Source organism: Ambystoma mexicanum, chromosome 2p, assembly GCF_040938575.1.
Source record: "Ambystoma mexicanum isolate Mex_15411 chromosome 2p, UKY_AmexF1_1, whole genome shotgun sequence".
Lineage (NCBI taxonomy): Eukaryota > Metazoa > Chordata > Amphibia > Caudata > Ambystomatidae > Ambystoma > Ambystoma mexicanum.
In genome coordinates this window covers 443,157,490-443,185,069 of record NC_090923.1, presented here as the reverse complement: position 1 = coordinate 443,185,069, position 27,580 = coordinate 443,157,490, and the positions used below count along the sequence as shown (strand labels likewise).

Below are 27,580 nucleotides of genomic sequence, written 5' to 3'. Positions count from 1 at the left end.
TCCATCTGCTCATTGCATACCACCCTCGCTTGTCGAGCTCATCCTTGTTTGAAAAAACATACTTTCCCATGATCTCTGATCTGGTTCTAACTTAGACATGGTGGCTGCACCCTTTATAGAGAACATGGAAAGCTTATCATTACATCAATGTGTCAATGATTCCATGCATGGGAAGGTGCAAACTTTGGATAAAATGTTCACCCCCCTCAGTTCATTTGTGCTTTGTCTGGTCTGGCTTTAAGCTGGTCTAACCATTATCTAATTCCCTTTGCAATTTGTCTTCCTTCACCTCACATTGTGCCTGTTCAGTATAAAAGATTGCAAAGAAAGTGGCGCCTAGCTGCGCAGATATCACTAATCATCATCTGGCTGCTCGAGGCACCTTTCTGTCACCTTTGCTATTAAGACAGCTGATTTCAGCCTGCACTGAGGCAGCTGAGCACCTAGCAGCTAAGAAATGGATGAGAAAATCTGCTCGCCCCTCAACTCCCTGGTACTGCACAGAGCTGTGCGCTATGCATTCTTTAGTAAGCAAAGCATTGAGTAGGCTGCTGGTCATGTAACCCGGCCCTGCCGCTCAGTTACTCCACCCACCTCCAGTTTTTCACTCCTTCCAAGCCTCCACTTAAGGACTCCAGGCCATCTCCAGGCAGACAGCATTAAGTAGACTGCTGGTCACCTGACCTTGCCCTGCCTCTCGGTTGCTCCGCCCACCACTTATTTGACCAGTTCTCCTTAGGCGTCCTCATCGTCGGCATTCTCAGCAAAGATGGGCGAAGACAAGGACCTAACCTGTTTGTGCCTGTTTAGGCTTGATAGGGCCAAGGGCCTGGCCAGCTAAACTGCATTTCACTTAAAAACTAATTACTACTATTGCTACTCTCCAAAATATATCACATTTGTGTTTTCTCCCTCCGCAACCAATCCCCACTCTCACTAGAGTTTGAATGGCCAAGTGCCATGGGCAGCCCCGGCAAGCTACCCTAGCAAACCTCATTAATATTGCCCTTGCCCCCATGCAACACCCACAGCCCACATGCACACACCATCCCATGTTGATCAATGCTCGCTCAGCAGTTGCTCAGGCTGCAGAGATCTCTGAACTCATCTCGTATAACAACCTTGATGCCCTGTTCATCACTGAAACATGGTTTAGGCCATCCTCTCCACATGTTTCAACATCCTTCAACCCGAAGGCTACTGAATCCAACATGCCGATCGGCCACGAAGGGCAGGAGGTGGAGAAGAAATCATCCACAGGACCGATTGACCATGCTCCATCATCCCCTCTCCCAGAACAAGCTCATTTGAATCAGTCACCTGCCAGTTCCCCCATCGCAAAAGGAATTCATCACCTTCCACCTCACCTGCGGACCTCCTCACAGGATTGATTCTTTCATTGCAGACTGCTCCAACTTACTCTCCTCTGCAAACTAGCCCATTCTAGTAAAGACTTTCTTGGTGAATTTAACATCACAGGCTGACAACCACACTCGCAGCACACTTTTCGAACTGACCGCTTCCATGGACTTAAGAAAATTGTGCTCTCCACCTTGCACAAAAAAGGCAAAAACCTAGACTTAGTTTTCAAATCATTCCCCTGCATCACCGGGGAAGACCCTATCCCACTTGACTGGTCTGACTACGCTGCTATCCAATTATTATTCACCCACTTGACTACAGCTCACAAAGGTCTGGCTAAACACCCCTTTACTAAACACTGCTCATTCAAAACTTTCCCGGACAATGAGCTGGAAGCAAACTTTGCAGACTTTCCCACCACAGGAATTGCCTCGGGCCTCCCGGAATTATTGAGCAACTCTGCTATGAAACTGGTAGACACTCATGCCCCCCTAAAATCCAGCCGGCCAATGACCAAAACGCTCAATCAGAGCCCTAGAGAAAGGGTGGCGCAACTACCATAACTCGGGAGATGTCATCATCCTCAAATCTCTCTGCACAAACCATAGTATTCTGATTACTGAGGCCAAAGCTGCGTACTACACCACCATCATTGCGGCAGCTTCCAACAGGAGCAAAGTCCTCTTTGAAGTAGTAAAGCAGTGCACCAAACCTTCCCCTGACCCAGAGGTACCAGCAAATCAGGCAAAATGCAGCATATTATTTATTGAAAAAATAGACAAAATCCAGGGGCCCTTCAAATCAATGTCTCACAGACTAAGTGTCCCCTGCACGCCAGCATGCATACTGTCCCTCTGGACTGATTTCTCTCCTTTCTTTTCCTCAGATCTCCTACAAATGATTGCCTCCCTCAAACCTATTTCTTACTCTGACCATATAATCATAAAAAAATGGACGGGCCCTGTGATGAATGTGCTCCTCAGTATCATCAATGGCTCCCTCGCAGAAAGATCATTCCTGGACACCTTCAAATCTGGTCTCATACAACCTCTTTTAAAAAAAAAACCTAGATCCAGATGACCTAACCAACTACGGGCCTATTATGAACATTCCATTTATTGGCAAAATCTTGGAAAAAGTAGTTGCTAAACAACTACTCACCAGAATCGAACAACACCACCTTCTAAATCAGTCAGGGTCCCACCCCAAGTGTAGCATCAAGACAGCAGTTATCCAGGTGGTGGATGATGCCCCCCAAATCATAGATGAGGGCGATTCATGCCTCTTCATTCTCCTTGACCTCTCGGCTGTATTTGACATTGTCGACCACTGCATCCTTGTCTCCCTCGTTGCTGACAGAATGAGATTCTCTGGCACTCTCCTGAATTGGTTTACCTCGTACCTCTCAAGCAGACACCAAGCTGTTCAAATGAACGTGTTGCATTCTAACTGACTCCAGGTCTTCTGTGGAGTCCCCCAAGGCTCCATCCTCTCACCAATTCTTTTTAACTTTTACATGGAGCCTTTGGGCACTCTCCTCAAAGATCCCAGTGTAGTCATCCATCAATACTGAGTGAATACTCGGTTGTGAATGAGAGTAAATAGCATGTAGGACATAATCTATGTGATTACCTAGCCATCATCCAGTCCCGCTTACCTCAAACTAAACACATCTAAGACTGAATTCATCCTCATTGTTACACCTGCTAAAAAACAACTTGTCCAACAATGGCTCAATGATATGCTCCTAGAAGTATTTGATCCGCAACTCTCAGACTCAGCAAATTCCTTAGGCTTCACCAATGACAGCAACCTCTCTTTCCAGAAACACATAGCCAAGAAGGCCCAAATAGCCTACCTCAAAATGTCTACCCTTTGAAAAAAATCAAACCCTTCATCCTGCCGCAGTACTTCTAGACGATAGTGCAGGACCTTGTGCTCTCGCACATCGATGGGGAAATGTTCTCCTGACAGGGTTCCCAACTGCTCACCTGGCTCCCCTAAAAGCAGTCCACCACTATGCAGGATGTCTTATTACAAGAACACAGACATTTGACTGAATTACATCAAACCTATGCAAACTACATTGGCTTCCACTCCAAGCCAGGCTACTGTTCAAGACTGCGTGTATCATCTTCAAAGCATTCACCACTACAACGCCAACATTCCTGACAGGTGAGATCCACATATCTGGTGGCACACACTCCTCACGCAGCAAATCAAGTAACCAGCTTGAATCACAACTCGTCCACAAAGAGAGGACCCACAAACAACCCTTCACTTGTCATGCACCCACTTTCTGGAACATGATCCTGGTGTCGGTTCGTAATGCCCCCACAATTCTCTAGTTGCGCAAATCTCTCATAACATGGCTCTTTGAACAACACCAGACCAAAGACTAATTCCAATGGACGCACATACCGATGCCCAGACCTCACAATACTGCACTACTGTTAAAAGATGGCAGCCCAAATGCTGGCTACCCACACTCTGTACATGGCTCCCCTGCTCTCAAGCTAGGAACCTCGCTTTAAAAAATAAAAAAATAAAAAAAAATTAAAAGTGGAAAGCAAATGGCATGTAAAGTACGATCCTTTACTCATGACTATATTCAAGAAGCAGCAACTGACCTACCAGTGGTGTTATTATGCAAACACTATTCAATATACAGCTAATTCTTGTAGGCAGTTATTTCAAACAGTAAAATAATTGCTTTCCCTGTGACTAGCCCCTACAGTTCAAGACTCACAGAGTTTGTGTTTAATGTGTGTAACGTTTTTGTGCATAGAATTGAGACTATTATGTCAAATATTGGAGGCTTATCATGTTCTGTAGATATTGCTTCCATTCACCCCTCGGATTCTGCGAAATGTCTTGGCTCGCCCATTCTGTTCAGCTGATGGATTGTTGGGAAATTGATCCCAATTAGCCACATTACGTCTTAAACCAGCCTCTCCACTTGATGATATTCCATTTGCCTTTTTTTAAATCTAAAGTCTATTCTATTGAAGTGATTCACGTTCAGGGTTCAGGCGATAAATTCGTACTTATATACAACCAAATTCCTACAGTGCTAAAACATGCGCTGGTAATACAATTACTAGAAATAACAACTTTAGATGCTTCCCAACTTTCTATCATCATATGTCCATGCTTCCTCTCTTTATGAAATTGTTGGAAACTGTGGTCACTCCTCAACTTGGGTCTTTCCTTGAATACCATCATAGTCTTGATTCTTTTCAACTTGTTTTTTGCCCTTTTATGGGCATGGAATTAGTGTTGGTATCAGTAGTGGATGATCTAACACTCATTAGGGATGAAAGTGGAGTGGCAGGTCTTATTTTGTAAGATCTTTCAGCCTCCTTTGATACCAATGGTCATGCCATGCTCTTAATAAGACTCCATCAGGTGGGTATCTCTGGTTCAGTCCTCGAATTGTTCCACGCCTTTTTGTCATTTAATTCCCAATCAGTTTCTTTACCACCTTTCTTTCAAATCTTCCCCGGTTGCAGTCTCTTGAAGAGTCCGTACAAGACACTGCTCTTTCTCCATTACTTTCTAACATCTATAACCAGCCTTTGGCCCATCTAATTCATTTGCGCGGCTTTCGATTATTTTCCTCTGCTGATGATACTCAGCTGTTTCTCCATCTCCATCTTGAACGTGAAGGAACAGGTAGACATTTAAGATCTTGCCTCAAAGCCCTGGATGACTGGATGAGTCACAATTGTGTTGTAAGGGTCCAGATCCACTGCTGTCAAGTTGGTTGCAAGTATCAGTTAGACAAGTAACGTGGTGATGTCGGGAGTGGTGACGTCATGGCACATGGCACAGGTAGCATAGAAGACACCAGAGCTGGCACAGTGCAAGAAGTCACACAGGGGAATGGATAGGAGTGTGTGTAACTTGTTTAGTGATGGTGTAGCAGGTGTAGTGCGGGCATGGGGGTGTGAGGTGCCTTATTGGATATTGTGGAAGGGGGATTTTTTGAACAATAAGTGAACATTAGGGAAGCCATGTTTTGTAGGCCTATGAAAGGAAAGCATTTATTTTCCTAGACAGCACATAATAAAAGGCTGTAGGATTATGATAGCAAGGTTGATGTTTTGAAGACTCAGCAGCAAAAGTGGACAGTAATATTGCAAGAATGAAGTTTCCCATGAGAACACAGTCCTAGCATAGTCTCTACGTGAGATGCTTTTGAGGCCACAGAGTTAGGCACCTGGGTGTCCAAAGAGAATTGGCAGGCAAAATGAAATCAAATACAGTTCATTAAAACATGTTCACAATGTTGGGTAGGGTTTTTAGAAGAATGCCTATTAGCGAGGCGTGAGAATGGAGCTGGGGGCTAGAGCAATGGGGTAGGGAATGAAGGGCACGTGAGAGGGAACCAATCATCATAGAAAGGTTTTGATGTTCCATGAGTGCATCAGGGTAAAGTGTCTATGCTGATGTCCGTGGTACACATCATTGGTCAGACTCGGTGAGGAGGCCTCACCCAGTGCCATCTCAAGATGCTATGTCCAATCAGTATACAGCAGGTTATCCATTTGTATATTGGGCAATGCCAACCAATTACAATTTAGTGTTTTTAACTGATCAGCACAATAACTTAATTTCGTAGCAGTGTGGGAAGTTGTGTGATGTCATGAGGGGTATTGATGTGATTTTGCACTAAAAAATGTTTTACCCAATAGAGGTCATCAAAGGTAAAGAATACTATAGGGCTCTGAAGTATGTTCACCAATCAGTGCCTGTTGCCCTCCCCAAAAATGTAAGTAAAATATTGTATGGTATTTTTGTAATTTGTGTATAGAAAGTAGGGCTGCAGCAGGGTCGGATTGGCCCATCTGCCACTCAGCCCGTGGCCCGGGCCGAAATCATGTGTAGTCCCTGAGGGCCAGTTGCTGCCCACGCCTGGGCTGGTTTGAAGAAAAAAAAAGAAAAAAGCACCTGCAACAGCATAATTCATCAAAGCAAGGTTACCTTGCTTTGATGATTGAGTGCATGCATGCTGTGTGTATCATAAATTATGACGCATGCATCATTCACATGCTGCTGAAGCATGCAGCCAACTTTGTAGCAGACATGCAGATGAACTTAACTGGTCTGCTGTTAAATCTCAGTTACCAGTTTAATGGTATCCACTACAGAATAATTGCTCATTTTACTACATCCGATATGATAGCTCAGTGGGTTGAGTGCTAGCTGCCGCGATATGGGTGTGATTTGCAGGTTGCAGGTTTGGATCCCAGCATGGCCATCTCAGCCTTTCATCCTTCTGAGGTCAATAAATGAGTACTAACACAGGCTGGGTGATATTGTGTGCAGATCTGTTCTATAAAAAGAGATTAAGCATAAGTGCTATACAATAACACCATAACAGTAATTTGACAATATGGATCTAGACACAGAGATATTAATGATACATACGGTGATCCATTCTTGTATGATATGTATATGACTTCAGTGAAATCATAACCATATTTTTCATAGTGTACTTAGGAACAATGCTATTTGATGCCACTTCCTGTTTTGTCAAGGGGTGAAAGGTCATGTTGCATCGCTTCCCGGGATGTCACTTTCGGGTGGGGTCAAATGTCATCACTTTCAGTGATATCATCAGAGGTTAAGGGTTGTGAGGCAAGGGGTTGACCACTTCTTTGAGGCGAGGGGTGGGCCACTTTTTCTTGGGTGTCCGGGCATATTTCGTGTCCCAGTCCTAACCTGGGCTGCATTGGGGTGGAGAGCTCATTTCATTCAGTTCAGTTCCATGGGGCTGTCTGAACCATGTATCCCAGCTGTTTGGGTCCAATGAATCTACGTTACTTCTTGCTTGGTATACACTCCTTTTTTCAAATAACTTTTCTTGCCGGGGTAAGGGGAGGGGGAACCCCTGGTACAAATGGCTGAATCTTAATGGAGATAAGACCGAAGTCCTTGTGGTGTGCTCACTTAACTCCTCATCTCTTTGGATGACTCATCTTTGGCCACTGACCCTAGGTCCCTTACCAACCCCATCCCAAGCAGTAAAGAATCTTGGTATTAAAATCGCAGCCTCCTTATGATTGGAGGTTCAGATCATCTCTATTTGCAGCGCCGGTTTTGTCAAACTTAAACAGTTGAAGAAAGTAATGCCATATATTCCAACTAGTTCCCATGCCCCTTTTATAGCTGGATCCATTAATGGCAGCCTTGACTATTGCAACAAGGTGCTGTTGGCACAGCCTGCCCATTGCCTTAATCCTCTGCAGGTGTTGCAAAACACTGCAGTTCGCCTGCCCAAAGATATTCCGTATGGCCATTCGGTTACATCAGCTCGACAGGACTTTTATTGTCTTCCTGTCCTATTCTGCATTCAGTTGAAATCTTTGTGTATCATGAATCTTGCCTATCGTGGCAAAGGCTGTTTATTTTTGCAGAAGAAAATTCAGCTCTTACGTCCCAGGCATGCTTTGCATTATGCGTCATCACTCCTTCATGCTGTTACGCTGTACAATCGGGAACGTTGCAGTTGCTTCTCGATTGAGGGCCCTAGACTTTGGAATTTGCTTCCCATGGCTCTTCGAGGTGTTTATGATTTTGGCCAATGTAAAGCTCAGCTTCAATCCACTTGTTTAAGTAAATCTGTAGGTTGTCTGTCGGTATTTGTTAAAGTGCCATGATGCCTCTTATGACAGTTTGCGCTATATACATACTAGATAGATAGATAGGTCTTAGTTGTCAGTAGGAGGGAAGGGGGCAGGAGTAGGATAGGCAGGAGTGCTCGGGACACTGGAAGAAGCATTCCACCATCTCATTTTTCACTGTCTCTCTTTCCCTTTCCTGGCTCCTCCACTTCCTCTCGAGCAAAGCACTTTAGGTGCAGTAACAACTAGGCAAAATCCACTCCAGCCACGAGCGGGGATTCGTCCCCTAAAGCAAGCTAGCTTTACACTAATCACCTGTGGACTTGTGCTTTTAAAAGAAGGAATCTCGCACTCCTGCTGCAGAATTCCCTCAGATACTCAAGGATACTTTAAGACGGAAGGGACGCTCTGAACATTCTCACTTAGACTTCTTTGGGACAGTTGCACTGTCCAAAGCCCTCCACCACAGGTGAAGAAGGAGCTGAGCAAAGCAGAAGGAAGGTCTGTCCCCTAACCACTCCCAGATTTGGAGTGACCAGTGCTGTGGGCTAGGGCTAACAATTCTGCAACGGATCTTCTGTGTCAGAGGAACAGACCCTGAATTAGAGCATCCCATCCTTGTGTCCTTTGTGAAGACCTCACAGCAACGAGAGGACCAGACCAGCCTAAGCTCCCCGCTCTCCCTGTTCTCTCTCACAGAACCGATTTCTCTGTGTTGCTCACATCCTGAACAATAGTGATGACGCTGGTGCTGGTGTCTGCATTCCTCCAACCAGCTGAGCTATTGCATTGTATCTAAGCCAGCTTGACACTGCATCATGTCCTAGCAAAGCACGTCACCTGCTAGCACCAGAGTATTTTGGCAATGCCTGAACCGGAACTGAATCTCTGGAGGATTGCACACCGTCTCTAACCAGGCGTTAGAACCATGGTTTGTCCCAGCTAGCCCTAGAACTGCCTCCTCATTGACTGCACATCGATGCACCCTCAATCACCACTTCAACAACCGTCACCCGCCGGCTCGAACCTCTGGAGTGTCACTCGCTGATTGTTCCGAACAGCCAAAGCCCGCCTTGACCTGGCCAACTATGAAGCATTCTTTGGACCGCCCGACCTGCATCATTGAATCACTATTGTTCAACCACACAGAGCATCCTCATTGATCCTACTTGAGTCCTGCTTGCTGCCAGGGTTTACACCTTCCGACGTGCCCGAACTGAGCCTGATCAGCTTGCATCATCATTTGACTTCGGCTCTGATGCATCATCTCACCAAGAACTGAATCCAGTTACTTTGACACTGAACTAAACCCAAAGTCTACTGGGACCGTAGAGACAAATTAGGTCACAAGCATCCATGTTTTCAACCCAATATCCTTTTTATGGTAGTATCTTTTACTAGCCCTGGAACTTCCCGCAGAGTGGTACTTTCTCCAGTCTGTTGCATCTTCTCTGTCATTTCCTTTGGGGAGTATTTTTGTATAGTAACGTCTTTTCATTCTACCTGCAGATGGTGTGTTTTATTTAAAGTGTTTATATTTTAATAGAAGCTTGATTGGACATTCCTTTTATTTTGGACAATGATACTGTTGTTTGGGTCACTACTGGTTCACCTCCATACCCATCTTGAGAGTATAGCTTTCACTTGGTCTGTGTTACCGATTTTACCTCTATGATTGCATTGTGTTTTGGTTTGTAGAAGTGTGAGGGCTGAATGGTCCATTTTACCCCTACACATCCTTGGACCCCATGCGAGGCAGAATCCAATTCATCACAGCAGCAACCTGATCTTTTTTCTTCTTAGGCCTGTAATACCTCTAAATAGTAGTCGGATTGGGGCTCTGCCATGATAAGCAGAACAATTAAGTTGTACAATGATGACACATGGCATGCTAATGTGGTTGAATGAAATTCGATCTTGTGTGGCGTGACGTCTGTCAATTTTCCATACATAAACACTGTCAAATCAATCGCAAGATATATGTTCTGCCTGACTGACTTGCTTGTGTACTTAATCTAATCTTATTGACCAGTGTGTTTTCACATTGCGTTAAAAAAAAAAAACACTGAATTATTCCTGTTCTCTCCCTGTCAAAATGATAAGCTGAAGCTTTTTCACAATTGCTGAAATGTTTTGTCACAATGCTGCAAGAGCAAAAAACAAATTCAAGTAGTAGGCGACGGAGTTCAATGTTCAGTGGCTTGTAGAATGTTAGTCAAGCAGTGGATAAACTAGTTGCTGAAAGCAGTGACTCTAGAAGATATGGCCAGGTAGGGTAGGCTCATCTTCGGTTGCTCAAACTGTAGAACTAGGAGTCGGCCACAGAGGACACGCTACTTGTTCAAAATCCAGCAAGGCACAGAGTTCAGGTCAGAGGCGCATGCTCCCATGGTTGAAGGCTACATAGTTTGATTCCATAATCTGGTGGAGTCAGAATCAATGACAGCCTATTTCAGAAGGTGGAAATAACCCATGCACACATCGCCTTAGGGCATGCTACTAGATTACTAGATGGTATATGAGATTGTGTGTAACCTGCAACCTTTGAAACAAAATCTGAAAATATTCCAGTGTGGCAACCGTTCAACCCCCTTCTTCGCGCGCGCGCACACACACACACACACACACACACACACACCCCACCGCCCCCCCCCCCCTAGCAAAATACATGTAGAAAGCTTCAGGTATAAACCCACTTACAGATAGCCTTCTAATTGCCTTTCAGAACTACTCCACCTGGGTATCCAGTTATTATAATGAAAAGAAATTCAGAGAGGGATGGGATCTGAGAAAAAACACCCAAAAAATCATTGATATTTTTAAATATACATGGGGTGGGGTAAGGGGGTAAAATTGGTGGGGAGGGATCTGGGGTGGGGCTAAAATCATAGGGAAATGGGGTGAGAGGGGACCCCAATAGAAACAAAAATTATGTTTTTTATGGGGTAAAACATCCCTCTCTGAAAATGTTTTCGTTAAAATCACATAGAACCCCCCACCAGCATCGACTTCTGTGTTTCACTCAGGTAGCTGCGTATGACTGCCTGGCTGGTTTGTTATGTACTTTCCGTTTGTTATATTATTTCCAATAATAAAATACCTGGTGGCTAGCATAAATATTTACTTCTGCATGGAGTTAGAGTGGTGACTTTTCTGAATACCACCAGTTTTAACTTTCTGACCGATTATGGGTTTTGTGACTTATGTATCCAAACAAAAAGATGCTATTACATAGATGTAAAACCGCCATCAAAAGTGGTGGTAATGGTCCAGGCAGAATTACTGCTTGCGGTATTTCTAACTATCAACATTGGGGAATAACTATAACTTGCTATAATGCGGATTTACTGCAAATGGTGCCTGCAGTATGAGGTGCCAAGTGTTCACTGCCTTCCTTTCATTTATTGAATTTGTATAGCACTTTCACAGCAAAAAACAACAGTACAATAAAACGGAATATGATGTATTCCAAAAACAAGTTATGCTGCCAGCAGGTGAGCTTTAAGAGAGGAGCCACATGAATATGGGGACTGAGAAGAACAGACAGCTAGGGGTAATGCACTCCAGTACTTGGGAGCGAGTAGGGAGAAAGACCAGAAATGGGAGGCCGCACAAGGAGGTTTTGGACTAGTAATAAGGAAGTATCGCAGAGAGCAGGTAAGAGCATAGAAAGAAACCAAAGGTGATATATATGGAGATAGATATGGAAACCATGTACAATACATGGAACAGTTGGCGAGATACAAGAGGTAGCCAGGTAATAGAGCGTAGAGCATTAGAAATAGAAGCACGAGGGGGAAGGAGAACAAGGGTTTAAATAGAGGAGGTATAGATAGAGGGCAAGGGAGCAGGCAGTAAGTGGGAAGAGTGATAAGAAGAGCAGGACAGTAGTCTAATCTTGAGAGAACCAGGTTAGAATTAGGTATTGTACCACTAAGTACTCAGCTGCTTAAAAGGAGAGGGGCCTTATGCATACAATCTAAAATGTCACTGGTATGTCTACTACTGATTAAACTGGGTGCAAGTGGTGGACTCGAAAGAACAACTAGAGGGAACAATTTTGAATCCCTAAACTTGGCCTTCCTTGATGAAAAAAGTTGGGTGTCTAGTCAAGAGTTTTGGTTTAAGTTTTAGCGTGTAAAAGCATACTTCTTTAAGAAGGCTGACTCTTGGGACTGGAGTAAGAACTATACCCACATGTCGACCCTTAGTAATTATGACCCCAGTGTCTTGTCATTATTTGAAACCGAGGTCCGATCTCGTTTTAAGTGCAGGTCCTGCAGTGTTGCATTTTATGTTAAGATTGAGAATCAATCTAATCACACTATTAACAACTAAAGCCCCCTAATTGTGCATGCGAAAGAAATGAAGCTTTGTCGGATCTGTAAGTCAAAGGTACATTTGGAGACTGCTAAACACGTATTGACAGAATGTAACGTCCTTGGGCCAGTCTACATGTGCATCTTGGGCAGCAGATTGCACAGACAGGAATCAATTACATCAGCCTCGTTCTGAATCTACTGCCTAAATACAGATTCAACACAAATGCACATTGCACTTTATACAGTCTGGAAAGTAGTGGAAAAGCATCTTGCTGCGGATTAATTTGGAATTTTGATAATTGATGATTTATCCATTTACACCTTGGGACAGATGTGTAGTTTTATATGAATTAGTAATTAACTGGAGCAAAGGTTATTGTGTTCTATTTATATTTGTATTTTTACTCTATTTTATCTGCATTTTATTATATGATATATATATATATATATGCATGTGGTTGTGTGAATTTGTTTGTATTGTTAAAATGTGTTAAAGTACTAATCAATCTACAGATAATAAATACAAATAAATAAGGAGATAAGACATTTGGTGGCATGAAATTATAACAAAGAGCGAACTTTGCAAATATTAAAAAGCTGAAACCAATAGTCCTGATCAGTGTTGGAAATGAGGGGAGTAAAAGAAAGGGACTAATCAACAGTGACGCCAAGATTCCAGGCAGTATGGGACAAATAAATACAAGACAGAGGAAAGGAAATTGAAAGGGAAGGGCGAGGGGGGGGGGGGATAGAAGAAGAGAACAAAAAGCACGTCTGTTTCAGACGGATCAAGATGAAGGACGGGTGGGTGCATCCATAATTGTACATCCAGAGAGATAAGAGCAGAACCAGTTTAGAACAGAACTGGAAATACCACAGGAACAGAGAGAGAATAGAAGGAGAGGATGATCCAATGTGTCAAAAGCAACAGAACCATCAAGTTGAGTGAGAATAGATGAATGTTTATAGTTGCATGCTGAGAGGAGTGAGTCAGTGGCCTGTAGCAGGGCAGTCTCACTATAATGAAGCAGATGAAAACCAGGCGGAATGTGGGAGAGTAAAGAATTGTGATCTAGAAAAATGCAGACCTGAGAATAGAAAGTCCATTCTAGAACTTTGGAAAGATAAGGAAGAAGAGAGAAAGGTGGATAGTTAGCGGAAGAAGAAGGGTCTAGCAAAGGTTTCTTGAGAATCAGTAGAATGACTGCATGTCCGAAGGAAGAAAGGAAAGAAGAAGTAGGGAGGGAGAGATTAAGAAGTGTAGTGAGCTATGGAAGCAGAAGGGGAAGGACCTTGGGAATGAGAGAATAGGGAATGGGGTCCATGGGAGAAGCTGATAGGTGTGCTCGGCAATGGAATTAGCTGTATTGGTATCAGCTGGTATAGAGAAGGAGGAAAGAGTAGAAGACAGAGTGGGAGGAGGCCGAGAAGAAATAGTGTGGGAAGAAGAGGATGATTAAAGAGAGACAAATAGGAGGACAATAGTGTCAGTGAAGAAAGTAGAGAAGTCTGCAAGAGAAAGAGTGGCGTCCTGAGATGGGTCAGTAGGGGGATGGGAGGAGAGTTGATTCAGAGCCTGAAAAAGGCAACAAGAATAGGAGGCAAGAGAGAGAATAACATGTGAATTGTCATGTTTTAGCAGCAATCAAGGCTGAGTCATAGGAGAAGTGTAAGCAAGACTGTAGGTCAGGTGCAGACTGAGATTTTGTCCATCTTCGCTCTTCGTAGCAGCAGGTAGTATGAAGCAGATGAAGATTGGGAGAGGGCTACGTTTGAAGTGGTTTATAGGATGGTTTAAAGGCAGAGGCAGGGTGAAGAAGAGCCATTGATGAAAGAAGGTCAGAGTTAAGAGAGGAAGAAGCAGAGTTGGACAATTGCTGGACAAAACCAGAAGGGGGAATGCAGGATATGGAAAAGGAATGAAGAAAGTGAGAAGGATTCAAGTGACATAAATTACGACGGAGATAAGTATGACATATATTATTACTATTATGGTAATTATGGTAGATGGAGATAGAGGGTAGAGATAAAGAAGGAGGGGGAAGGAATAGTAGAGAAGAGAGTGATCAGATAAAGATAAGGGAGAGGCTGCGAAGCTGATGACAACGGACGGGAAGGGAAGATAAGGTCAAGGGAGGTGCCAGAAATGTGGGACTGTGTTATAGAGTACTGTCACAAGTTATAGGATTCAAGCAGAGGCGCAATAAATGTGTCTTGACGCGAGATGAAGACTGATATCTTCAAGAGGGAGCACTGGGATATCAAGTGGCAATAATAAGGCAAGAAGAGTGCCCAAGTCATCACAGAAAGAGGTGAGGGGACCGTGTGGACAATAAATGATCAGAAAAGCAAAAGGAGAAGGATTAAGTAGTGACGAGCAAACGAAGGAAAGGTAAGAGGAGGGATCAAGGGAGAGGTAAATGTGAAGGAAGAATAAGAGAGGAGACCAGAACGCCCCACTTTCCCATGGAACGGGGGTGATGAGGAAGTGCTGTGGTGAACGAGGTAAGAGCAGCAATAGTAGCCGGGTTAGAAGGTTCAACAGAGAAATTGTAGGTTTAAAAGGAAGAAAGGATTGAGGACGAGATGGGATTTATTAGAAGCTGAACTGGAATTCAATAGGTTCGGGGGAGAGCGAGGTAGAGTAAAGATGTTAGCAGCACTGTGAGAACGTTGATGAGAGAGAGCAGGTGGACATCAATAGGTGCAGTGTCTTGGAATATTATGAGACATAACGAACAGCGTTAAGATGAAGAGGAAAGACAGGAAAGAATGCTTTAAAGAAGACTGTATTCCAGGCTGCTAGATGGTAAAAGAAAGCCAGAGGGTCAGGAATTGGCAAGGCCAGCAGCCAAAGATGGAGGAAAAAGACAGCTTCATGATATTCAATAGAGGGGAGTGGCCAAACAGGGATGTAGTAAGCGCCCTTAGATAGACGTCCTTCGATGAGGACGTCCTAAAATTGCCTCCTAGAATAACTAGTTAAATAATGAAAAACCGATGTCACGGTGAAAATATGGACACCTTGCATCACATCATTAGTGAGAATACATTCTTAATAAAATACACACGATGACATAGGCCTAAATAGGCCTATATATTTTGTTAACAGTCGTTGGAAAAAAGACACGTCTTGTTTGTTTTCGTTTTTCATAACAATAGTGTAGAAAAATGCAATGATCGTTAGCATGTATTCGATGATTTGAACAATTACGAATTTAATAATGTAACTCATTAAGTGCGAGAGGGGAGCTGTAGGAGTTGTGCCAGGTGTGGTTCAAGTAAAAGAAAAGGTTGTTTATGGTGAACAGAAATCACCGTTTGAATAGTACCCAAGGGGGAGAGGGTTCTTTTTAATAAAATGGGATACAAATTGTGCATTTTAAAGAATATTTACTTAGCAACACTGGTCAAAACTATTATCCGCATAGTGACGTAACTCATCACCAGTGCCATGGAAGTGGTTTAAAGCGGAATTAATAAATAGTTTGGAAAAGAAGCAGCATGAAAGAAATAGCGCTGTTTGAAACTTATTTTGGACATTTCCTACTAGGGTCGCGAGCCAGGCCTGGACAGGATAGGATAGACCTTCAGCGCCTGTCAACGCCGACATGTATCTCGAGAATATGGAAGCGCCATTTTGATCTCCAGGATTTATGTGAAGGCAGAAACCAAAGCACTCGGTTTATGCCTGAGCCAATACGTTGGGGAGGCCCGCCGTTGGAGTCATGACTACAATTATCAGAGGGCAGCTTACTTCAAATCCCTGACCACTCGCTGCTCTCTGACCGCAAGACACCTCCCACTTCTACGGAACAACCTATTTTTCCTGCTCTGCAACTTCGTTACAGTGACATATACATAATTATACACGCCATGAAATGCGCGTAAATACACAGCCCGCTGTTACCAGCGTCTGGGGTCGTTGTAAGGTTAACTAACATACGTGATCCCAAAAGACACTGCGAAGATAAATCGTTTTGACGGGAATGATGGACATATTTTTTCAAAGTGTCACGCCAGTAAGAGTGGAAATGCGGCGCGCGGAGGGTGAGTATTCAGGGGAGAGAAAGCGTGACTGATCAGCCCTCACACTCACAGCATGGGTGACATGATTTGCTTCACAGTACTGAAAGTGTAAGAGTGTTTCTGGGGGGGAAAAAAAGCATGTGTTTTAGACTTAAACCCGTGAACGTCCACAAGAGCCCACACGGTGGCAGTGTTGTCACATTCTGCGCTTTGTCGACACGCGACACGAATCTTCGAAGTCGCTGAGATTCATCCCATGCTTTCCATGCGCGCGGGCTAATGGTTTCCGAGGCAGAGTCTATGATGCAGGTTCTCTTCTAGCTGTAACCTTCAAGAAAGTTTTGCAATAAGCAGTTTTTCATAATTTTGTTAAATCTTAATTGTGCTCGCTATAAAAATACACTTTGAGACTTTTTATAACTAGCATCTATATTTTAGATTTCAAATATATTCCACGCGCATAGGATTTCATGCGGCGTTGTTGCAGTGGGCGCTTTCTTCCTCTCACACTTAGGAAAATACAGAGTCGCCTGCTTCCCTATGAAGAACCAGGACTATTTAGCGCCAACATACGCCAGGCTCTGCGATAACTGCGCAGCGACTTGAACACATTGCAAGTAAAATCTCCAAGTCCAATTTAAAGGCCAGTCTAATTAAGACACACTCTAATGGCAGTGGCGGTAATTAGGTCTTAGGAGGGTTGTGGCAAATAGCCGTTCGTGTTTGCTTTCATGCAACTGGATCACTGGAATGATTCTTGGACTATATGTGACGCAGTGAAAGAAACCCGTAAAATTAAATATTTAAGTATGTCCAATGTCATAGTTCCATCAATAACTTTTGTTTGTGTCTTAGTTTACCGATTTAGAAAGTAGTGCGCAAGTCCATGACTGAAGGACCTTTTTGCGGACGCCTTTCTAAATGCTCTCCTCTCGTGACACGTTTTTCGTTTGTTTTATTTCAGGTTAGCAACACAATGATTCTGCTGCCCGTGGAGCCAGCTGTAGCCTCTGGGCAGACTTGAGTGTCAAATCCCAGCAGCTTCAAGTCGACCTCTCATCGCTCGAGGCACTGTGAGTAAGACGCACAACTGCTGTAATTGGGCGAAAATAGCACGCTGGGAATTCTGTCTCAAAAGCCCCTTAACTTCGCGAGGCGGCGACCACACGCTCACTAGGAGGACTCGCCATGGGATGTTTGCAAGGAAGGGTTCAGTCAGTGTGCCATTAGCTGTAAAAAGCCATGCCTTTCACCCATGCATTGTGTAGAGGTGCCAGAATGCCAATAAAAGCAGCTGTGCTGTCTAACAATAACTTGCAACATGTCTAGTCATCTAGAAGTGTAACAAAAAAGTAGTGTAACTGTAATAGTAACAGGAGTGGGAAGGGGCGCGGGAGGGGCAAGTACATTAGCTGGGAGCAAAACACATGCATTAATGAGGAAAGTTGCGAAGTAGGGGGAATTGACAAAAGAGGGGGGTTCAACCAAAAATCATCACGATTTTGAACTCTTCAAACAAACACAGGAGCTACGAAGCAGCACTAAACACATTCTTAAATACTTGTGTAAGAGTGCAGTTTTTCATTGACATAATAGGACCACTATATATCCTAAGCAAACAGCTCCCTCTAGCTGTAACAACAAGAAGCTATGCAAATTGGCACTGTCTCCATCCTAAGCTAACAGCTCCCTCTAGCGGTGACAACAGGTGAAGCTATGCAAATTGGCATTGTCTCTATATAGCCTAAGGGAATAGCTCCCTCTTACTGTGACAAGAGACGAAACTATGACTGCATAGTACAGGGACAAACATACATCTGGCCTTTACAATATTGTTAGATTGTGAGTAGCTTCAAAGATATCAAGCAAAAGGAGTGGACCTACGAACAGTACAAATGAAAAGGATAGGAACTCCTGATAGTTCCTGCTCATTTCGACTTCTGGTGATCATTCATTCATATCAAAGAGAATGCTGAAACCGGTTATGCTGCATTTTGAAGATATTTTGAGTTGTCATTTATGCCAGCGCCACCATTAATTACAGGACATCTTCATGGCACTGGGTCCTACACTTTTTCATCCCAGCTCTTAATGTATGAGGGTGACTCACCCACTCACCTTAGAAAAAATCACTCTGCTCCCTAATTGCTTTTTAGCTCCTCCCCTCTACAGTCGGGCATAAGTAGGATTGTTTGATTGAACAACTGGTATGATAACTCTTGTGGGACTATAATGCTTTGGTGCTTAGGTCATCCTGAGAGTTCAGAAACATCTTTGTCACCATACTTTCTGTTCAGATGAGCCCCATTCTGTGCATTCCAAAAGTTAGAAAGACTCAAGTGGTCCCTAGAATGTCTGAAAGTTCCTTTAAGTTTGAAGACTGGTTGGCTTCCAGAGGGGACCACATTCATTGAATACTCAAAATGGCCAACATAGCACCTGAATCCTTCAGCACAGGGTTTGTTGTTACTGAAAGGGGAACTGGAGCTGCCAGTTTTGCCCCTTGGCCACGTGCTTCACCAACAACCACTTCTGAAGATGTCTCAAATATCACTGGAAATTAGACCTGAGAGAACAAAGCTCACCCAGTCTGGGACCAATGATAAGTGCATTCTGGGCCAAAGAGCATTAAGAACCCCATGCCCCTGTCTTCTTGAAGTCACCAGAGTGCCAGAACACAAGCCTTTGAAAGGAGAAATTGAAGACAGTACTCAAGACTCAAAATCCTGTCATAGAGGAAAGCATTTGCCTTCCTCTGCTGACTCAGCAGCAAGCACAATTCTTAACTTCATTGCAAGCAGAAGCACTAGAGAACAGTGCTAGAAGTGTACCAAAAATAGTAGTGCAACCGTGGTCTCGGCAGGGGAGAGGGTAGGTGGAAGCATAGTGCAATATGTGATGAGGTGCTGCGCCCGGGGCATTACAAAATCTAAGTGACTAGTAACTAAGGCTCCTATTACAAATTTACATTTGTACAAGGACATGAATGGACAAATCCTCTGTATTGAATGAATAATATGGTGGTAAAAAGTAGAGGAATGGTAAACATAAAAAATAAAAGTAGTGGAACACCGCTCCTGGCCGTTCCCGCTCCCTAGAGAAGCTGACAGACCTCATGCATGTCCTTCACAGATTGCTGGAAAGGTGCATCATAGTAAAATGAGTCATTCGCATAAGGATGAAGGTGGACCATCTATGAATAATGGAGTTAAAGCCATTTTGGTAACACCTTGCTAAATACCCTTGCCGTAGATATAAATGCAATTAGTAGAGCCATACATTAGGCTTGGCCCCTGAAGAGGCATAATATATAAAGCTGTGGAGTGCCCCCAGAAAGGGTAGTAATGAGTTTCCATGAATGAAGGAAAGGAGCAAAAGCAACATAATGCAGGGACATGGGATATGTTTGATGTAAGCATTGACACACTTAAGCTCTTTTATGGGGGTGAAAAGATTTTGATGGGTTCTCAGAAATGGAAAAAATATTGAGTACAACCCTTGATACCTTGCTTCCTGTGCCACATACATTATTATATTCTGTTGCTGAAGTTCCTTGATCCCCAAGCGCATGCGTTGTTCATTAGTGGTTCCATACTTGTTGCGGAGAACTCCTGAATCTAGAGGTGTGAGAGAGAGCTCGATTGAATATCCATCTTGGAGCATGTTATCTATCCAAGAGTCTGAAATGGCTGTCAAACATCACAAGGCCAGGTTCTGATTTCTGGCTCCTGCTGATAAAGCTGATCATTAATTTTTAATCGCTTTAAGAAAACTTCACTATGCCTATTTAAAAGGCCAGGGCTATCAACTTTGTCATTGCCTGTTCCTTCTAAAATGTGTTCATACAAGGCCCTACCCTGAATACACTTGTAACATTGTTTAAGCAACATTTTCATTTGCTCGTGTGACAGAAACAAGACTGGTTGCAGTTTCTTTCCACAAAGAGACCTGTACAAACATGTGCCATCGTCCACTTCATAATGTACCTATAGCTTGTGTACACATCTGCTTTCACAGGCCACAAACCAATGTGCACAGTTACAGTCAGGCTCATCATTAAAAAAAAAGTTTAAATCATTTTATCTTTAAAACTCTAATTTAAAAGCTGTGGCATTACGACATTATGGTGTGTGCCGCCCCTCTAAAGACACAGTGGCTAGCTAAGGCGGTGCACTATAACACCCAAGACATTTCTAAATCTACAAATAAGGCTTAGCACTGAGTTTTCATTTGCACGCAAAATGCTGCCTTTGTTATCTACAACCAAGTTTGATGAGGCCTACACACTGCCAGAACCCTAAACCACATAAAGCTTTATTCTGTGAGCCTGTTTTATCTCACCAGGCTCATTCCAAAGACAAAATGTAAATAGTTCTCACATAGCTTAAAATAAATATTTACACCGCTTTGTATTTTGAAACTGCTGTAGGTTTACTTATTGGCACAGGCACCCATTGTATAATGACTAAGTAAAATGTTCTTCATGTTTGAAGCTTTCATATATAAAAAAATGCAGGCTGGTACTTTATCCAGCCTGCACACATGTCACTTATAGCGCTTTGCTGCACAATTTGTTTTACATTGTGTCATTTTATGCTTTTCAACCAGTCCACTACTTAAAAATACAAGCTGAATTCAGCAGAATCTAGAACATAAACTTTAAATAATCCAGCTTTCACACCAAACAGCTCTTTTAAAAAATATTGACAAACCCTATTCCAACATGTTCGCTGTTTGGTAACAACTCAGATTCATCCCTGCACAACTTGCCAGACCAGGAGCCTCACAATGCAGCTATATTTCTTTTACACAGCAGCCCCCAAAGGACCAAAGCGTGTATCTATATATGGTGTGCAGTTACAGTCTTAAAGGCCTGCCCATTTTTTATACTTAGAGCAGTATAGAATTAATTGTACTGAGATATTAGAGGGCAAGTTAGAACCCCCTATACTTTTTGTACCTCGTGTTTGCTTTTCAAGCTTTAATATTTCATATTTAAGTAATAGACTATTATGTAACTGCGCTATAAACATTTACAAACATTTTTACACCTTATCCTGGCCAGCATGCAAAGTCAGAAAACACATATCAGCACCTCTGAGCACCTTATCAGCACTAGAAAGAGAATGCTCTTAACATTTAAAGACCATTAAATATTTCACACTTACAAACACATCTATACATTATCATAGCTAGGCTGCAACGCTAGAAAAAACCAGTTGTTTATTTTAAAAGTAAAATGCCTTCACACCCCTGTGCAAGGCTGTTTGGTTTGCTTTCTACCTTCTTTCAGGTGTCCTGAACAGCCTTACTTCCCCACCAATCCCCCACACCTTATTGTTGGAGTTCCCTAAGGCTCTGTCCTTGGTCCACTTTTCTTCCCTTTCAATACTTCAGCTCTTTGTGCCCTGATCTCCTCTTAAAGCTCCTCCTATCAACTCTTCGCTGATGACACTAAAAATTTCAAACTGTCTCACCGCCATCAATTATTGGATGGTGTCTCATTCGCTCATGCTCAACTCTACTAAGACTGAAGTTCTCTACTTCTCGGCCAAACAGACTATATCGTCCACTCCCCCTCTTCTTCTCTTCTTTTCTGACTCCCTTCCTTACTCTGCTTCTGCTTGTAACCTTGCTGTCATCTTCGACCCATCTCACAACCTCTTGCTCTTAATCTCTTAATCTGCCAATGCAGCCAGACTCAACCTCCTCAATATCAGAAAAATACATCATCTTCTTCCTTTCAACACTACTAAACAGCCAATCTCCTCCTTAGTCCTTTCTAGATCTGACTACTGTCTCCTCTATGGCCTTCCCAGCTACACTTTTTCACAAAGTCCTCACCTCCGTGGTCCGCACCTTTTTCATCCTTGCTTTACCTCTACCCCATCTTGGCTGAGTATCTATGAAACTAAGAGCGAAGTATAAACCTCTTCTCATCATCTTCAAAAAAACTATGAACTTGCTCAACCCTTTCATTTTGCTGATCTCACTGCCTACTCTCCCCTTCGCTCTTACAATCATCTTCAGCTCTTCTCCTTGCCACTACTGGAGCTCCCTGCGCTCCCTCTCATTTCCACTATCTCCCTGTCCTCACTCCCCTACTCTGGGATGCTCTTCCTCTCCCGCTCTGTACTACTCCAACACTACCACAATTTAAATCCAACCTCAAAGCCCTCCTCTGTTCTGACATACCTGTTTCCAGGCAATCTACCTTACTGCATTACCCTGCTTCCCTCACTCCCTACCCTCACGGACAATGCTACAGAACTTTTATTTCACCCCTCCATCCTTAATTTAGCACTTACTCCAACACTCCGTTCCTATGTTATTCTTGTCCTGTTCTTGTCACTGGTGTATGTTTCTACTTTCCCATGCAACATCTGGTCTTCAAGTCACATTCTCGCACCACATTGTCAACGACCCATGTCCTCCAATCTGTAATCAATACTAAACTTTGAAAGCGTTTTTGTGCTACAAATGTATTGCTCTCCTGTCATTTATATGAATAAATAAATACATGAATAAATGCCAGGCTTAAAATGAGCTCCTTGGAGTGATGCTGTCCTACTATGCTGTTCTCCCAGGCCAATATCAGATCACAACCTCTTCCCCATGTCACCCTTACATCTTATATGCTGGAATGATACTAACAATGCACCCAAACAAAAACCCAGCCGCCAACAGGAGAAATACATACGAGGAGTGGATCCAAAGGCCATTTAAATACCATTTATAGCACCTTGTCAAGATTGTCATCCAGCTTATCTCACAGAGGTCTCCCACTAATTTCATACGTGCATCCTTTACCTTTCTCCCAAAGTAGTATTCCCCATTTCCATAACAATGAGAATGCCCACAATCAGAAAGTGGAAAAAAACAACACCCCTTCCTCTACCAACATTGACAACCTCTCCCATTGACACAGCTCGGGGTTACCCTGGTCACACCAATGGTCAGGAACATATCTTGTGAGGGAAGGGTAGGGGGTATAATACAGGCTGCAGAAATGTAACCATGAGTGTACTGATTATCGTCATCGATCATGTACTTTGGTGACCATGGATTACAGTGTTCCGTACACCAGTGTCCGAGCTACCATACCACTACTGTTCTGCTGTCCCCTATCCCTGCACAGTATCTCTGCTTGTCTGCCTTGAGCTGTATAAGTTAAATGAGGAATACATAGGAAATAGGAACCACCCTCAATAGACATGACATCCCACACTATGACTTCACTTGGCTAAGTCTCTGCCCCCTCCTTGGCCTCCATTAGACAGAAACCAGAAGACGGGTAGGACTGCATCAGGAGGTGCTTCGCGCTTTCCAGAAAAACTGATGACTGGAAAGTTTTGAATTAATAATTACTGCTTGCATTGCTATAGGCAACCTTCTAGACCAGCGTCCTTTCACCTACTATGATGTTACTGAAGGGGAATACCAAATGCTACTCTTGGACTTCTGGGGTGCTGAGCTCTTCTTCAAAGAACCACATGTACCAGAGATTAATTCTGTCTCATAAGAAATGTGTCTGAGGCATCTACAGATACACTGTCATCTTCTGAGTATTTGGGCACCCTGGCCATAATCTGAATGCAAGCCCCTCCTTCTGATAGCAAATGTTCCCATGGAAGCGGTGGGAAGGGTCTTTCTCCCTTGTTGATTTTCCTCCTGTAAAAGAAGGCTTTCAGTCCTGAACTCTTGAGAAAGTAAGCAGAAAAGGTATGACTGTGCCATTTTATTTATAAATGTAACCTATCAGGGTATCAGTGGCTTCCAAGCCCAAATCTACAGCACATTTGTGGCGTGGCCTTTGTGGCATGTCTTCTTCCAACTTTTGAGGAGTGCAAAGCTAGACTTGCTCCTGGTGAAGTCGCTGAGTGGCAGATGTTACGCATGCTGTGAGTTCTAAAAGGTGGAAGGTGTCTTCCTGTTCCGAGATCCTATATCACCTTAGCTCCACCTATTTCCTACCTTCCCAAGGAATCAAGGACCCTAAATGCAATTACTGAAGCCTGTCCTAATCAGCCCCTGATGTTAATGCTACAAACAATATATTATTTTCAGTTCATCCCAAAAAGTAGATGTTCTGATTTCACGTGTGTATAATATTTGATAACAATTGTTTGAATTATAAATGCCTTCCTGGGCTGTTAGGTGAGGTTTCTCAACCTAAACCTATCTAATCTCTTTTCCCAGACAGGCACATTTGTTTACGTTTTAAATGATAAAAACAAAATTGGCTTAACTTTAATTTTGTTCATATCACAGAAAATTCCTTTTCAAAATCTGCTGTTTTATATTTCAGCACCCATGAATTACAATGTGTTAGTTGCTATGGCAAAGCCACCAGATATGACAGAATAATACAAATTCGAATGGGATTCTAGCATTGGGTTTCAGTTCTAGTTTTGAAAGTGCACCCAATTCAGACTAGCAACTGATTTGGGCATAACAGACATCTAAAATAATACTATACTATCTATGATTAAAAGATTGTAGTTGTAGCAACACATTTAAATTAGTAAAACATATATGTTAAAATTATACACAATACAAACACACATAATGAATATTGTGAGGAATTGCCACCTGGCAACGGTGCAAAGTCTTGGCTTTTCTATTTTGTATAATTTAAAATGATGCAGGTAATTCCATCTCTGAAAGCGATGATCAGATTCCCCTTTCATAACGTCCATGTAAGACACATAGTTTGTATCTGGGTCATGCTACATCTGTTCCCTGTTTTGCAGCACCTGCTCTATCAGTGGCACAGTGCAGGTTCAGTGGACACACTTGTCAATTTGACAGCTGCAGTGACAGCCACATCTCTGCAGTGCAGGGGCTGCATTTAAGATATGTCTTTCTGTATCAAAACTGTGATGATCATAAGTACCCATAATGGTTCCCGGATAAACTTTAAAATAAAGCTATGCCTGAGCTTAGGCATGGTGCATGGCACTACTTATGATCATGGCAAGCACATCCAATTTGATATCATACATGTGTCAGCTCCTGTGAGTCAGCTCCATTGTGGAAGTTGATGTGCATTCTAGCCAGATGGGCTGGGCCTGCCAAATGATAGGACATGAATCTGAATGGCCATGCCTCTTCTTTGATCTCTTTGTGGGGTTAGGTAACACCATCCTCCAGAGATAGCAGGCAGCTGTCTTGAGCCCACACATCAAAACAGCATACCCATTCAAAGTGAGTAGCCTCACAACAGGCTGCTGTATTTCTAAAGGTCTTTCATTCTATGGAGAAGGGAAGAGGATGGTTTTAGTGTAGCCAGGAGATTCTGCCATCTTTGTTCTCACTGCCACTCTCTCTCACCTTCCTATCCCCTCCATGTCCTGTAGCACAAAGCACTTTGGACGTGATGTCAGACGGCCAAAGTCCACTCATTTGAAGAGCAGGGATGTGGAGTTTTACCTTTAAAAGAAGGGGTCCTCCCAATTTTTGATTCACTTGGAACAACACCTGAGAAGGGTTCACTGGACCTCTTTTGGGAGAGTTGGACTTTCCAGAGCCCTCAACTTCCGGAGTGAAGAAGGAGCAGGCCATGGTGGAGGAGAGCTCTGCTGCTACCCATTCCCAGCGCACCTTTGGGATGACACTTGTGGTGGACCAGCACCTGCCATTCTGCACAAATATCTTCCAATACTTGGGGAGCAGGCCATGAAAGGAATCCTCCTGTCCTCAAACCCCTGAATTGGGTCGCACATCCTCTTTAGGCTCCCGGTTCCACCACCTCAAAACCTGCTGATTGCTGTCATATCGGAACTCAATGCTTTCGTTGCTGAAGGACCCGCTAGTTACAATTTCTGGCAATCATTTGAACCTTTGAATAATTGCTTGCACGTTGAGCTGCTCAACCTGCATTGTGCCCTTACTGAGCCTGGCAACTGCTAGACTCAAATTAACTGCTCAACGCCAGGACCCAATTCATACCACTGGAGAATCACTTTCCAACTGAGACAGGGGGCTACACCACGACTGGATTCAACTCGCCCCTTAAAATGCTGCTTCACCGAACCATACATCAGAGCAACAAGATTACCATTTCGACAACCACTGCCCATCGACTAGAACCACCACAGCGTTACTCATTGGCCCTTCCCAGTGGTCACAACCCAACTCGGTCTGACCAAAAGAGATCCTGGTGAGCGCTCCAACCTGCATCGCCAGCTTCCACCATCGAGCCACATAGCTGTATTGCATTTTAACCTGATAGATACCTGCCTGCTGCTTGTGCCCACACAATCCACCATGCCTGAACTGAGCTTGATCCACTCACATCACTGCTCAAGGATGGGTCTGATGCCGTCAAATGACCAAAGACCCGGAATGATGTACTGTTGACTAACAACTGCCCCCTTGATCCATTTGGTCACTCGAGACTGCTTAGGTCACTTCTGCACCTTTTTTCACCCAAAGACATCCTTTTCTGTGATTCATAATTTGCCTATCACCCCTGTCTTCATAATACGAGTGCCACATTCTTCTATCTGTTGCATCCTCTCTGTTCTTTTCACAAGGGTGGGTTTGTACAGTGTTCTCTAGGTAGTTCTATTGCAGATGGTGTATTTGATTAAAGTATATATATTTTTATAGAACATTGATTGGACATTCCCTTTATTTTGGACTGTATTACTGTGTTGTTTGGGTCACTACTTGATCACATTCACTCCCCTCTTAATAGCATAGCCTTCCCTTGGCCCACATTATGACAAAAGGCAAAGGAGCTATATCTCCTAACTGTGCTTGCTTTACTTTTATGATTGTGCTGGTTTGTAAAAGTGTGAGGGCTGAATCGGCATTTTTGCTGCTACTCATCCATGTTCTCCTACAGAGCAGAATCCAATTTGCCACAAACATGAAATGACTGATGACATTTAGAAAAAAACTAAGAATTAAAAAGCTAACAAATACATATTTGCACACATAGAATGCCACATCCTAAATCCTTAGAATGCATATAATCTAATATGCCTTATAATTATAGAAACAATTGCTTCATCTAAATTAAAGTAGTGCAATACTAGCCATGTTCTTCTTGCGAATTCCCTTTAATACTGGATTGATATATCTTTTGTGGGCTCTGCATACCAAGTGAAAAATTCCTAAATAAATATTATTTCCTTGGAGGTCCCATTTCATGTACGACTACAATCAGGGATTACATACCAAGTTCATTGATTGGTTGCTCTCATAATTTAATGGAAGCACAATCTAATA

At 43.2% G+C, this 27,580-nt stretch overlaps 1 protein-coding gene across 3 annotated transcripts in view; it reads left to right on the top strand.

Annotated features, from left to right (window-relative positions):
- TAFA4 (TAFA chemokine like family member 4) overlaps window positions 1-27,580 on the top strand; it is a 1,365,502-nt gene that overhangs the window by 383,902 nt on the left and 954,020 nt on the right. For 2 of the 3 annotated variants that reach the window (XM_069643793.1, XM_069643796.1), the window contains exon 2: window positions 17,307-17,415. The exons of the other annotated variant lie outside the window; for it this stretch is intronic. The gene's annotated coding sequence lies outside the window, so the exon portion shown is untranslated. The remainder of the gene's footprint in view (window positions 1-17,306; window positions 17,416-27,580) is intronic. 3 annotated transcript variants of the gene reach the window in all.